Genomic DNA, 16410 nt, shown 5'->3' on the forward strand with positions numbered 1-16410 from the left:
GATCCACATTCTGTCCATCACTGTTGTGTTTGCAATTACCGCTCTAAGTGTACTGGGGATGCTCAGACGTGAGTCCCAGGCACTCCACACCACTGGAATCAAGCTAGCCGGGCTGATGAGAGGTGTTACCTCGAAACCGGGCCGGTCCTCGGATGCTTGTTTCCGTTCTGGGAAGGACATGGCTTTTGTAGTTCGGACTGGACTGTTCCCATGGGGCACAGGGTCAGTGCTGATTTGCATATCGCCATTGTCTAACCCAGGGTGGTGTGGAGTGGAAAAACGATGGATTTGGGCCCAGATCTTTGGACTGGGGTGAATGTGTGACATTGATCCACATTCTGTCCATCACTGTTGTGTTTGCAATTACCGCTCTAAGTGTACTGGGGATGCTCAGACGTGAGTCCCAGGCACTCCACACCACTGGAATCAAGCTAGCCGGGCTGATGAGAGGTGTTACCTCGAAACCGGGCCGGTCCTCGGATGCTTGTTTCCGTTCTGGGAAGGACATGGCTTTTGTAGTTCGGACTGGACTGTTCCCATGGGGCACAGGGTCAGTGCTGATTTGCATATCGCCATTGTCTAACCCAGGGTGGTGTGGAGTGGAAAAACGATGGATTTGGGCCCAGATCTTTGGACTGGGGTGAATGTGTGACATTGATCCACATTCTGTCCATCACTGTTGGGTTTGCAATTACCGCTCTAAGTGTACTGGGGATGCTCAGACGTGAGTCCCAGGCACTCCACACCACTGGAATCAAGCTAGCCGGGCTGATGAGAGGTGTTACCTCGAAACCGGGCCGGTCCTCGGATGCTTGTTTCCGTTCTGGGAAGGACATGGCTTTTGTAGTTCGGACTGGACTGTTCCCATGGGGCACAGGGTCAGTGCTGATTTGCATATCGCCATTGTCTAACCCAGGGTGGTGTGGAGTGGAAAAACGATGGATTTGGGCCCAGATCTTTGGACTGGGGTGAATGTGTGACATTGATCCACATTCTGTCCATCACTGTTGTGTTTGCAATTACCGCTCTAAGTGTACTGGGGATGCTCAGACGTGAGTCCCAGGCACTCCACACCACTGGAATCAAGCTAGCCGGGCTGATGAGAGGTGTTACCTCGAAACCGGGCCGGTCCTCGGATGCTTGTTTCCGTTCTGGGAAGGACATGGCTTTTGTAGTTCGGACTGGACTGTTCCCATGGGGCACAGGGTCAGTGCTGATTTGCATATCGCCATTGTCTAACCCAGGGTGGTGTGGAGTGGAAAAACGATGGATTTGGGCCCAGATCTTTGGACTGGGGTGAATGTGTGACATTGATCCACATTCTGTCCATCACTGTTGTGTTTGCAATTACCATGTCTCCTCAGCTCGCTCTTGTCTTGTTGGGCACCTTATTGCTCTTCTTTTTGTCGTTCTCAATGATGCTATTTTTATTTTGACCTACTTACCTTTACTGTATTACCTTCTCTCCCCAGGTCACTTCCTATTGCCCTGCTCTATGATTGCCCTATGGCTTTATGTACTCTTCCTTGACTTATGTTATTATTATCCCCATGTGCTGTAAAGCGCTCTGATACCCGCAAGGGTCTTGTCCGCACACTATAAAACTCTGAAAATAAACAAATAAATAAACTTACTCTAGGTTGTTGCTACCTAGATACAGGGATCTTTTAGATGGTTTTCCGTTCTCTCTTGAAAAAATCATGTATTTTGTTTTGGCCTCATTTAAGACCAATCCCACTCATCGCAGAACTGTATAAAATCAGTCAAAAGTTGTGGGACGCCTTGGGGGATTTAGAGATTAGTAGGGCACTCTTCTCTTGCCTATTTTAGGGGCTTCAAACCCATCATTATCTAGAAAATCTACCATCCCATTAATAAAGAGGGAAAAGAAAGTGGGCACTAGCACACATCCTTGTCTCACTCCACGTTGCATTGGGAATTGCTCTGTTGTTTGATTATTCTCCCCCCACCTAACTTGTGCTATATTTGAAAAATGTAGTCGAATTAAAATATCTAGAAGATTGCATGGTAGACCTATCTTTTTCACTACTCTCGAGACAGACTAGCTTGGGGTACTAGGTCGAATGCGGACTGTCAATCAAAAAGACCACATATAATTTACCTCCTTTGATGACCACATCCTTCAAATGGAAGACCTGGTCCAACGTTCTGATATGACCCCAAAAGCCAGCCTGTTAGTCATCAAGGTACAGGATTCTAGGATCCAATCCTGGATCCTGGCCAAAACCTGCTTACAAAAGATCTTCTGCAGGGAATCAATGAGACTAATAGGTCTGTAGCTGGCCGGGGAAGCTCTATCCTCCTTCCTATGTATGGGGATGATTTCTGCTATCTTTCACGATGAAGGGATGGTCACACCTGATGCAATAGCGTTAGATAACTCGTTAATATAAGGGCCCAGACTGTTAGGTCCTGTTTATACAGGTCATTGGGCATTCTATCGGGGCCAGGAGCTCGAGCTGTGGCACACAAGCAATTTGCTTCTTGTGTATCTTCAATAGAAAAAAAACAATGCTTCTGCTGTACCATATAAGTCTTCTCCCCTCCTTTCAATCGAGTCCACTGCCTCTCTACCCTGGGAGGTGAAGGTCTTTGCCATCCTGCGCACTAAGTGCTTGTCAGGAATAGAGAGGGGAGTTACACTTCAATAACTGCCACCATATCCCAATGTCCTGTTTGTTTCAACGCTGCTTGTCCTCATCTGTTCTCTATCTACTTTCCTAACATGCAAGACTCAAAGGGGCAGATTTACAATGCAAGCCATTTGGGACGCCGTACTGAGTCACTTTCAAAGCACCGGAATGCGACATATATACAACAATATGTCACATCTCTGTGCTTCCCCTTGCGCTGGAGCACAAACCGCAGCCATGCACCGGCACAGACACCCTTGTACCATGGTGAAAGGATGCCTGTGTCTTGGGGAGAATATTCCTGCACAAAAATAATTTCTACAGGCATTTTCCTCTTTCATTGTGTGCTGTAGAATGCAGCACGCATTGAAAGAGGAAAAAACAAGGGGAAATTAAAACATTTCTTCTCGTTGCGCCTCCCTATGAGTCCCCTGGGGAGGTGTAGCATTCAGACGCATTGCCAGATTTACAATTCCTTGTAAATCTGGAAATGTGTCTGGTTCCATGGGTATTGCATGGGAACACCCACAGCAACACCCACGGAACGCCTCTTGCGCGCAACGTGCTGCGGTCAAAGGGGCCATATTTACAAGGACAGGAAAAGTCACACAGGGTGGCTTTTCTTGTCCTTGTAAACATAGAGCAGTAAACTGTGCCACCAGTACATCATAAATAGTGATGTACTGATGGGGCTTGTAAATCTGCCCCAAAATATCTGAGATGTTGGTTTGTCTGTGGAAATGTGTATTGTTGCATATAAAAGTGCTTGTATCAAAATCCATGACATTGCATTTGTTGCAATGCCATCTGTAAGTGTATTTCCTTTAAAATATCTATCCAGGATGCATGATTTGCATTAAAATGTAAATGGATGGTCCATCTCAAATGCATGTTGTCTTCAGCTATGATATACTGATCGATGGTCAAGACTTGCTAAAGTGACATTGAAGTGACTACAACTACAACCATGAGGCCCTGTGACTGAAACTCTAACCAAGATGCTAGTCTCCTTTTGCCCCTTCTCACTTGTCTCCCATGTTACAACTGATGTTAACTGATCATGCAGGTTTCCATTTGTCAAGTATTGTTAAAGTGAGACTGAAGTGACTGCAACTACCATGAGGCCTTTCCACTCCAACTCCAACCACCAAGATCTAGACTCCTTCTGCCCCTTCTCACTTGTATGCCATGTTACAACTGATGTTAACTTATTATACAGGTTACCATTTGTCAAGTGTTCCTAAAGTAACATTTAAAAGCTAACACTGCTACCATGAGGCCCTGTAACTGCAACTCTAACCAAGATGCTACACTTCTTTTCCCCTTCTCACTTGTCTCCAATGTTACAACTGATCTTCACTCATCATGGACTGTGCAATGTTACAGACAATGCTCCATGCAGATGTGCATATGAGTACTTTGCTTGAAAGTACCCATGGACCCATCAACTAAAAATAACAATGGCATCAGCAACACCATAAGAACAGTGTACCCCTAAAATATGTGAACCATGAAGGAAATTCAGCTGATTAGCAGTGCCAAATAACCCCCGATTCCACACTTTACACATGATGAACAATGTTAAATATATAACCAAGCTGGATGTTTGACTGTATTCATTACAACTAGTCCTTGAAAAGGACAAATACATATGTGAGGGCCACATTGTGTTTGTAGCAGAGTTTTGGATATGTCATGTTTATCCCTAAAGCCAAAATGCCATACATCTGCACAGCTAATGAGCTGATGAAATCTACTATATCTATTGAATGTCTTCAAATGTCTAGTAACTAACTTCAACTCCAAGCAAATAGATGACAACAAGTGTCTCTATCTATTTTGTTCCATTGTGGGTCACAATTTACGTAGACACAAACAAAGTGGATGTAGATACCTCAATTCCAACATTAAAAATGTTCTCCATCTCTCAAAGGATCAATCCACCACTGCACTTGCACAGAGGTTGGAAACAGAACAGAGTTCTTCTATCCCACAGGACAAATCACTCGGTGATAACAACACTCCTGAAGAGGTGGACGGGGATGACGGTCCTGGCCCATCTGCTCAACCTGGGCTGATGTCAACAACGGAGTTCACTGGGCCCACAACACCTCCCACCACCGCTGAAATATCACAGTCAACCACTGCACCCCCCAACATGTACACCTAGCACAATTAGTACCAGCCTGTGTACCACAGTCCTTGATTCTTCGATGGTTAACAGTAACACAATCCCATTCTTGGAGGTACCAGGACACAGTGGGACGGTGCAGTCTGTGCCAAGGGCACAGGGTCATCGGGGTAGGCATAGCGGGAGGGTAACTATGAGCCCCTAGAGTGAGCCCTTTGAGGCCACAGTCAACCAGGCTGCCAGCACCCAAGTCCTGGGAGTCTACCAGGACTCCCAAAGTGTCATGGGTCAAGTTTTTGCCGAAATCTTGGAAATGAAAGAGCTGCACAGAGACACATATCATGAAGCTGCTGACATCCACACTGAGGTGGCTGACATCCACAAGAGGCTGCTGGCATCAAACACTTAAGTGGCCGGCATCCGCACTGAGGTGGCGTCCCTGGTTTAGGTGTTGCAGGACATTAACACCCACCCGCTAAAGGACTTTTACACCTGCAGCTCCCCCTTCCTGTAATCAGGTACATTCCCACAAATATCTGTTGCTGCCAGAGAAAGGGAGGCACTGCCAGAGGACAATATGACTGCAAGCACCGTGTCTCAGCAGCTCCAGATCTCCTTGCTGGCAAAAAGATGAGCAGACATACATTTAAAAACCAAGGAGTTCAGGATGTGATGACACCCACATCTGCCAGTATGTAACCTCAACCCTAATGTCCTCCTGTGTGTGCTACACATTCACATTGTTGGACTATTCCTGCCCTCTTTTCCATATCTGATGGTAGGAGTATGCTGGACTATTTGGACTCTGCTATAATGGTTTAATCCACCATGACTGAAGACGTCATTTATTATTTCCACTGATTGACCTAGAACCACTGAGCCGGAACCACTGAACCACTGAGCCACGGAGCTGCTGTGCTGTGCTGTTGAGCCCTGTACTCAGGAGCCCCGTATCCACGAGCAACTGTACAGAGACGGGGGCAAGATCGGTCGTATTGGGGGGTGATAGGCTAGTGCTGAGGTTCCTCTCCATTTGAGCAGCGACGGTCGACATTAGACTGGTTCGGCTTGTGCTATGGAGAGGACCGCTTCACCCCGGCACTTCTACGCACCGCACCTCATGCACCTGAGTTGAGGCAAGCTGAGGTGATTGAGCTGTTAATAGCAGAGTTTACAGTGTTACGGTGGTGCTGTCTCCACGGCGGGCAAAATCTGCACACGTGCAGCAAGACAGTGTACGGCCCGACAGCTGCCAGTTGCTACGGTGGTCACACGGGCTGCAGAGGCGGTAAACTAGCAGACAAGTGAGGTGGTGACCGGGTGGGTTTTGAAGAGGTTGTGAAGCACCAGCTCACAACCTGGTTGCCCGCTCACCCATCCTCCCACCCCTCTGTCTGCCTGCCCACCCAGCTGTGGTTTTTCCCTCCTCGATTGCCTTGGAGCTGGGAGCCAGGAAGGAGCCCTGGCGACTTGAAGTTGGTGGTAATTTGCGATTCCTTAAAGCCAGGTCGCATTATTATTTTGCTTGCAGCATTGCATTTAGGGAATCACAAATTGCGATTCCCTAAATACTTTCACAAAATAGGTAATCACAAAAAATGTGATTTCCCAGTTTGCGAAGGCCTTTTGGGATGATACATCCCAAGAGGCTTTTTACCGCTTGCAAATGGACCGATTCGGCGGATTATCCCATTTGCGAACTGTAAAACGCTTGATACATCTGGCCATTAGAAACAAATGTGTGTGTCAAACTTAAACAAAATGTTACAACTAATCTTTACTTATATACTGGGGAAGCAGATTTACTTAAGAATCCAAATAACCAACTGGAATTCTTTACCCTGCTGCTGCAAGCATTTCAAGCAGCAACAGATACTCTTATAAGGCAGTCAGACAAATTAGGCATCCAGATAGACTTAATGAAGATCATTGCATTGTACATCTCAGGATAAACACAAAACTAGGCAAGTTAACTAACCTAGTAACGAGAGTACAATCCATATACTCTCAGCAGGAATCTCCCTGTGCATGTTGCCTGATACTCAATAAGTTGAGCTTCTTATCAACATTATTGGAACAGATTCTTAGTTTCAACCTAAGACTCACTCTGACAGTACAGATAAAGAACTGGGATCAACTGCAAACCAGCAATGTTCACCGGTAGTTACAGACACCTCCACGGAACCTAAAAATGGTACCCAAACACTATCCTCAGAAACTGAAAAATCACCAGATGCCGAGCAAATGGCGACACTGAAGGTTAACTGAGGAAAGCTTAAGACACTGATTCAATCTAAAGACAAAAAAAGCAGGAAAGGAAAGCTAGAAAAAAACCCTGGCACAGACAAAACATAAGTCTACCAGAGTACCGCATTTTCATTACAACTCGCGAAGGAAAAATCGTGGAAGAGCCTTCCACTCCACCCACATCAGCTGACTTCCTTCCTAACATCAGCATCCAAGATGGAGGGCCAGCAGACAAGAAAACAGACAAGTTAGAGGCGGGTAAAACACATACCAGTGACTTCACTATCACGGACGACTCTGACCTGCAGAAGAAAACCAAAATACATAAAAAGGTTGGCCCAGCAAGTTCAATTGTACAAGAAGCTAAGACAGGAACAGGTGGAGTAGAAAACAACAAAGGTTGAGTAGCAGGAAATTAAAAATCACAATGGGCTGCAACAGCTAGCAGCACTCAACAAATACACGTTACCACACAATGTAGGAGACAACAGCCGGTTGCCACAAGGGAAACTTAGATTTCACATTCAAAATCAGAAAACAATCACTCTGTAGGATTGCAATCACACCGAAACATCAAGGGTAATAAGGCACAACCATGTATTGCAACAGATAACATGGATGCCTGAATATGAATCACAGGGTAGGCACGACATTCTGAATAGAAGCGCCATACTAAAACTTATGGGTGAAATTCCGGAATTAAAACATATGCAAACGGCCGACCTCCTAGCAGTGCAATTTCTCTCAGTGGGACAAAACAATCCAAAGAGCAAACACTAACCACATGGCAGTCTGCAGAGGTAGCACATTTAATTTTGAATAGCTCCGACTAAGTTGAAGCCTGGGGTATAAAACTATCTACGCCAGCAGTAGCTCGCTATCCTTGTCCTCTGAACGAAAACCGAACGTATCAAGAGCCAAATCAAACAACGGAAACAAAACCGGTCTATTCAATCTTACAGAATGCCTAGGGTAGACGTAGCACTGACCTGACAAGGTCTACTAAAGACCTGCAATCTAAAATGGATCCAGATCCAAACCAATGTAACGGCTCCCATGCTTTCTTAAAACCAAGAAGAGCGACTGACAAGGAAAGATAAAGCGAGCTACTCTCAGGGAGGTATTATCCATATGTTCTCATGGAATAAAGCTTGAGCAAAAAACAACTTGAAGAAGGCCTCCCTCTCCATGAGTGGGCCACCAGTGACATAATAGCCCCACAAGAGACATGGGCTTTGGAAGATCTCCCCCGTAGTCGGTTTTGTTCACTATACAGTAGTGGTTGAAAAATGCAAACAATACGGTCGTGCAAAAGGTGGTATTGCAGTTTACCTATCTACAGCATTAAAAATTACATCAGAACAGTTAAAATCACCAGACCCCAGTATTCAACTTAGCAAAGCTTTGGACCTGCGCTTGGATACAAAGAGAACAGTAATATTGATCAATTATTACACTCAACCAACGGTAAAAAAAAAAAAGACAAAAACACACTTTTAATCAAAACTATTTTGGATGTGCGATGTGCTGAACCTGCCTGGAATTTAGTATTGATGGGAGACATTAACTCTAATTTAATTTACAACCCTGACGAAGAAAAAAATACTGTCAGTGGACATCATTTTCTGGAGTGTAAAGCAACAACACAAACCTAGGATGACTCACCCAGACTACATCGGAGAGCAGTTAATAAAAGCATTGGAATATCATGTCATACATGTGATAAATGGTAGATCCGTGGACGATAACCCGCCGAAAAACACTTATCTTGGCCCAAGGGCCCAATCAGCACTCGATTTGATGATCATCACACTCCCTTTAATGTTGTCTCCTGCACACTTCTACATAGAATACACCACACTGAGTGATCATTCATTCCAACACATTGTCTTCAATCTTAATTTGTCTAAATGTCAAATGGCTACAGTACCATAAAGCAAAATTAACTTGATTAATTTAAAATATCTCAAGCGGAGAAATGAAAATAAATTGGAGTGGCATACAATTAAAGATTTACTGACGGTATCTGTACTAGAGAGTTCCAACAGGATACAAGCCTGGTCTAACTTTTTGATTAAATTAACAACAGTAATGACAACACCGCAAATTAAGGCCACAAGACATAAACCTTTCAATGTTTTAACAAGCAAAGTTAAAAAACTAATAAGTGACCCAAAAAGATCATGCTGGAAACTGCATTCAGTCAACAACGGCATCCTTACTTTGGAAGCATTTCGACAACAGATGGAAAAGAAATGATGGGATATTAAAATAATGTGCAAGTAGAGCGTTTGGTCCAAATTACTAAAGAGCGTAAGGCACCCGAATTCGAACACATTTTGGCAAGTGATAAACCACCTGAGTAGGCCAGGGAATGCCTAAATGTCGAATGTGCAGGAACAGGATTGGGATAATTATGTATCACAGAAATTTAAAGAGAATGGGCCCGATTCACAGAACTAACTTAAAACAAAATCCTAAACTTACTACCATTTTGTTATTCACAGAAGGCACTTACTCATTTTGGTATTCACAGAAGGCACTGTCTCATTTCGATATTCACAGAAGTTAGGAGTCCTAACTTTGGGACTCCTAAATGCCTTCTGTGAATATCAAAAGTCTTAAAGTTAGGATTTTTCTCAGTTTAGGAGAAGTAAAGTTAGGACTCCTAACTTTAGGACTCATAGACTGAGACAAATCCTAACTTTAAGAATTTTGGTATTCACAGAAGGCATATAGGAGTCCTAAAGTTAGGAGTCCTAACTTTACTACTCCTAAACTGAGAAAAATCCTAACTTTAAGACTTTCGGTATTCACAGAAGGCATGAAGGAGTCCTAAAGTTAGGAGTCCTAACTTTACTACTCCTAAACTAAAGAAATAAACAAACACATGTCATTACAACAGTTTCTGACCACAGGGCCGTTGCAATCCAGTGTTGCTTGCATCTAGTGGAATGTCACAAACAAATGTCATTGCTACAATCACTTTGACCTACAATCAGGAGACACATCAATAGCTGCATCCAGTTCATAGCTAATGAGAATGAGGCCTTAGCTAATGTGAAGACAGGATAGCATGAATTGGGCACAACACAACAATCTGTTGAATCACATGATGATACATATATTGCATTAGGACCAACATACCACAAGGAACATGTCCAATGGAAGCCAGGTAACTTCCATCTTATCCCTGTCTTGGTACCAGCTTTGTACACCAAAACTCTGTGACAGACTTTCCCAGGACCAATCCATGTCCACTTTGTATGTCTGAACAGCATCAAATACCTGCTAGTGGCACAGCTCTGACATGTCCAAATGAAGATTACATGGTAAAGGTACCTAAAATTGACTAAAACAGAGTGATTAGTTAAGAAAACATGCATGTGACACATCACATTGTAAACATCTAGAGAACACAGTCCAAGACAACATTTACAGCTGTAAAAGGCTACAGCTACAAGACAAACACCTTTCCCAAGATTTTGCCAGACCCACATATTCCTAGTATGTAACATTAACATCCACTATTAACATCGCTACAAGAGTTGCAATATTAGTCCAAGTCATCACATCTCACACCATACTTAAACTCAGGAGAAATAGTTCTGGATCACATCCTGACTCAAGTCAGCTCCTTCCTCTCCACCACTATCATCATCATCATATGGTATTCCAGGGTTCCCACCCAATGGGTCTTTGTTGCCTGCATCCTTTGCGATGTAAGGGATGTTCCACCATAGGTCAATGTTGTGAAGAATGCAGCAGGCCTTTATGATCTTACACACCTTCCCGGGTGAATAGAAGGGTGCTCCCCCAGTCCCCTAGACATCTAAATCTGTATTTTAGGAGCCCAAAAGCCATCTCCATTTGCCGCCATGTTCTTGCATGGGTCTGATAGAAGCTGACTACTCCTGATGTTGTAGGATTCCTCAGCGGTTTGAACAACATTGGCTGGTTGGGATACGTTGAGTCTCCTAGATGGAAGATAGACAGAAAGGCAACATTTAGTTACACACTGTCAGATAATACTACCTGACATTTCCCACACAAAGTTAGGACAAATCACACACACCTACAAGCCAGGCCCTCTCTGGTAGTAGTTGTAACATCAGCTGTGGTATGGTGTTGTTCCGTGGTACGTGGCATCATGGGCAGAGCCTGGAACCGGGCAAAGACATTTGAGATGTACAAATCCGCTAGGCAGACAACTTGCATGTTGATATTATGGTAGTGCTTCCTGTTATGGTAGACTTGCTCCCTTTCGTGGGGTGGTACTAAGCCATTATGGGTGCCATCAATAGATCCAATCCCAAGTGGTATGTGTTCAAATCTAAAGAAATATGGCTTCAAAGTGGCTAAATCCTTATGTCTGGGGAACTGGACTTTTCAACATTGCTGTAAGCACCTCTGTGAGGACCCAACTGAACATGGGTTGTGACATTCAATCAGAAATACAACAGTGAATTGAAATGAGCCTGGGGTCAAAAAATGCAAAACTGACATGAGTTTCACTAGGCGTAGTAGTGATGTAGGATTATTTAGGTGAGGTAGGAGGTCAGACTCTAACTGATGACATAGATGGACGATTATTTGCCAATTTAAACGGAACTCTATGATGATGTGTTGTTCTTCCATGGTGTGTAGATCTGGAAATTGGTGGTACAAAGGTGGCTGGTATCTCTTCCCTCTCCCAGGTTAGCTATGTAAGTAGTAATACAAAAATGTATTTTGGTCACAGTGTGCAGAGTAACATATGTGAAGCGTAAGGCAAAAGTCATGTGTCTTAAAAATCAATGCTTCATGAAGCAGTACACATTTTACATTATCATTGTCAAATCTTGAACAGCCACCTGTCATCCCCAAGGTGGCCTTCACAGGTCTGTAACAGAAATGTGCACATCATCAAATCAGAAAAGCTTATATTTTTCTTCTATAGTGAGGATAGCAGAACATGTAATGTGAAAAATATGCCAACCGTGGTGTACAGCCTGCAGCGCACATTTGGCCTATGTACAGTTTTCCAAACCGATAACATGGCATTTGCCTGACCTCGCTAATAGGACATGTCAAACGTTGGCTGTCAGCGGAAGTCAGCCACGCAGTGGGAGGTCTTATGCATTTTGGGGATAGTGACAGTTGCGGCCCTATGGCTGTGTGTACCTATGCTGATGACCCAGTATGTGACGTATATGTACGGGGTGGTAGGGAAATAGCTCACTTGCCTCCTGACAGTGCTGCTATCAACACCTCCTCCATTTAATCTGCTGTTTTCTACCTCTGGAAGTAATCATGGCACATTGTACACGGAATAGGGACCGTCCCTTCAGTCCAGAGGAGCTGGAGACCCTGTAGATGAGGTCCTTGACCTGTATTATCAGCTCTATGGGAGGAACAGGTAAATATTTCAAATACAGTTATTCACTCTGTACAACTTCTTCCTTTCTGTTCCCCTAGACTACAATGTGGCTCTGAGTACAGTAGCTGCAATAAGGTCTCAAGTAAAATCATTTTATAAGTGAATTAATTGTTATGTATGGGTTCAAACCATGAGCCATGTCTGTATACTGTTAGAAGCAATTGAGGATGATGTTAGCCAAGTGTACAGTCCCACTTATCACTTAGCCAATATCAGACTTTGTAATACAGTTGTCTGGGAGCTAGCTATACCACACAGACCCCTTCAGAGTGACAAACAAACATATGTTGACATAGGGAATGTGCAGAGCTTTGACTTTTCCGTATTGAATTGGATGGAAATGTGAGGTTCATTTGGGATAAGTAGTCTCAGCCAGCAGAGAGCAACGCCTGACATTGATATGTGGGCAGACTGGGCCATGGGCCAGCCTGGGCTAGAGTTACTGTGGCGGGAGAACTGAAGCACAGAGTAATGTCCCTGTAGAGCTGATTATCCATGGAGGTTCCCGGAAAGAGTGATCTGTCCCACTAGTAGCCCTGACATATGTTATGTGGATAATTTGTGGCATGGTGATTGAGGTGATACCTTGACCTGATCCTTCTTTCCATTGACACACAGTGTCAACGTGTGTCTGTCAACAATGACTACCCCATTACTAAAACAGGTCTGTTGACACTTTTCTAATAGTGTTACATCCACTGTACAGGCCTATTGCACATCTGGAACATGAAAAGTATTGCTCATGGATTACGTTTGAAGAGATTTAGAAATGTGCTACAATATTCCTTGCCACACAACACACACAGTGATATGTTGGTTGTCATCACTGTTACAGTTCCCTATTTGGCAAAGGAGTCTCCCATGATGGCAGTACATACCACACAAATGTATGTTGACTTACTATGAAACTCAAAAAAGTAGGCCACATGCCCACACAGCCCCCAGAAAGGTAGCTCTCAGTGCCACACATTTCAGCCCTTAACTTGTGAATAAACAAAATGGGCCTGGACTGTCATGCACAGGTACTTCACCCTTCAGAAGGTCCAAATGAAGTGTTGTGTGTCATGGTACCTTACATCACATTCCATGTAGTATCAGCCTGTCCTACATGATGTTAGTGGGGTGGCTCAGTCAGTGTAGATCATGACCATGGTTGAGGTTAGTCATCAGATGACCACAAAAGTGTGTATCCATGCTTTAGTTGTGTTTAGCATGTGACATGGGCACATATAATTCGTTGACTTTTGATGAAGGCTTGTGCTAGATGTCAAAGTGATGTGTATTGAGCTGACAGTTATTCTCAAACTTCCAGCTACAATCTGTTTCTACATCTATTGCATCCATACAGGTCAACGTCCCCTCAAAAGAAGGACATTTGGAAAGCCATCGCCTGGAAGGTGTGGACCCTGGTGGTCTACAACCGGCTGCAGGAAAAGGTGGGAGGATCTGCAGCGCTGGACCCAGAGGTCCAGCTGGGGAAATTCTCCCAACATGGAAGGGGCGCACACCGGACCCTGACCCTACTGATGACCCGCATAGTGGCAGTGCACCAGCCAGACCTTGATGGGCAGTTGAGGGCCTAACAGCAGCGACAAGGGGTTGAGTCCTGGACAGAGTCATACATGTTACTCTGACAACTTTGTATTTGAGAAGAAGGAATCTCCAGACCAAGATTAGTGGTAGCCCATGTGCCACACACAAGTTGAGTCATTGTTACTGTAAGTGTGGTATTAGATGCATGTTGTTGTGCTGAGGCTATTGTCTTTCTGACCTGGTAGACAGCGCAGTTCTGTCCACATCCAATCCTCTCCTTTTGAGCAGACACCTGGCTGAGTGAAGTGAGTAATCATCTAATTTTCTCAGTAAATCTGGGTGACAATTGTACCACACAGGCAACTAGTTTTGCTTGTGTGAGGAGTGAAATACCATCACTACTTTCTCTCATTTGGTGGTGGCCCTATTGCATGTGACATGACAGAGAGTTCACAGTACATGCAGTGACTGTACAACAGTTCCCATTGGTAAGTACTGGTTATACAATGAAATGAGACTGCTAACATCACTAGTGCCATCAGCATTAGTGCATACATGTTGCCCAGCGTGCATTTTCCAGCTGATGGTTCATCTGCAATAGTGTTCCTAAACACTAATTCAGTGACTGGTGACGTGCCTGAGTGAGTGAGATATAGAACTGTGAGGATCCTATGTGAGTTTATAGACTGATCCTTACAAGGCAATCTGAGTATGGAAAACCAAAGAGTGGTGTGATGTGCCTGCCCATTGGGACTTTAGTGATCCCACATCTCCATGTCATAGATGATCAGAGCCATCAAAAACCTCTCTTCCTGGCATCCTCACCTGTACTAAGTAGGACCAGGGATGTTCACATGGCTAGTGGAGTGGTGTGCTGTAATTTGGAGTCAAAGTGTCATGAGTGTGCAATGAGCATTTGCATGTGAAATGATGTCTGCCACATGGTACATTGGTGTTCGACTTGACCTTCCTGACATCATGGTGTGCTATGAGGGATAGGTAGATCTGTTAGACTCTGGGCCTAGTGTGAGCATTTGTAAATCTCAAAATTGTATCCATACAATTTAGTTGAATCTCTTTACAATGGTATACAACAAGTGCCAAAGTATGCAAGTACATCAACTATTCAAGTATGGACATAAGGATGGAGTGTAGAGAATTTCATCCCTGCATTTGGGCCAGTCTGGGGTTCTGACATGAATGAACCCAACTGTTTGCAGGTTATGTAGCAAGCATGCATATGCTCATGCTAACTTGGAAGCCTATGGAGTGAACCATGAAGCTGGTGTGATATGTGGACTTCTTCAATGTTATCTGGTGATTTGTGATTGTCAGCTGTGGAAATGTAGTTGCAATACCTCCATGATACATGTGATTTCAGATTCATCCAAAGCAAGCGAAGGAGAAGGGGCCGACATCAGTGAGGACACAGCTGGTCACAGCGGTTCCAGACATGGTTCGTCAGACATATAGGGACCCAGTGACCAGGAGGGTGTGAGGAGTGCCCAGAGGATAACATCCACATCTTATCATCACCTGAGTCATCCTCCGGTGGACACTCTAAAGTAGTGGCGAACACAACAGGATCAGTTCCACCTTTATTCTTGTCCACCACCCCTAGTTCAATCGCCACCCTCCCTGTTGTCTACCTATAAGTTGGCTGTTCACACTCTCCTAAGAGGGGGAGCTCTTCTTAGCTGTTGGCACCTCTGTCCCTGCACCTGTTAGTCCCGCTGCCCTTAGTGCGGAGGCTATTGACCTCCTGAGGAGCTTCTCTGTGTATCAGACTGCAGTGCTGAATGCCATTCGGGGGCTAAGCACCCAGATGACCTAGATGGTTGCCTTCCCGGAAGGCATTCACATTGCCATGTCTGGCCTACAGAGATCTTTTCAGGCTCTGTCCTCCTCCCTCACGGCAGCCCTCCACACATCCCAATCTTCCACGCCCCTCCAGCCCTTTCTCCATCCACATTTCTTCTTTCAAACCCTATCCCAAGCACATACACACTTAAGCATGCAGAAACGTCAACAGACCCAAGCACCACACACAAACCCAAGTCATCCAAAAAAAATCACACGTGCACTCACACAGCAGAAACTTACCTCCCTCACCCCCCAGCATACCCCCAAGCACCATACTAACACACACTGACACACCTATGCCTGCACACCGACAAACACGGACCCATCCGCAGGCACAACCATACCCACAGAATTCAAAGCAACAGCCACAAACCCCTCCAAAACATCCAGCACACCCCCAACACTACCATAAAAATGCATAAGGTCACAGTCACCCACACAACAGTCACCATCACAAAACAAAGTGTAAAGAGCAGACCCACCACACACTTCCTGTCCCTCTCTCTCTCAATCCGAATTCCATCCCAAACACCCTACCCTTTTTCCCAGCAAATCTCTCTTGT

Source organism: Lissotriton helveticus, chromosome 4_1 (genome assembly GCF_964261635.1).
Source record: "Lissotriton helveticus chromosome 4_1, aLisHel1.1, whole genome shotgun sequence".
Classification (NCBI taxonomy): domain Eukaryota; kingdom Metazoa; phylum Chordata; class Amphibia; order Caudata; family Salamandridae; genus Lissotriton; species Lissotriton helveticus.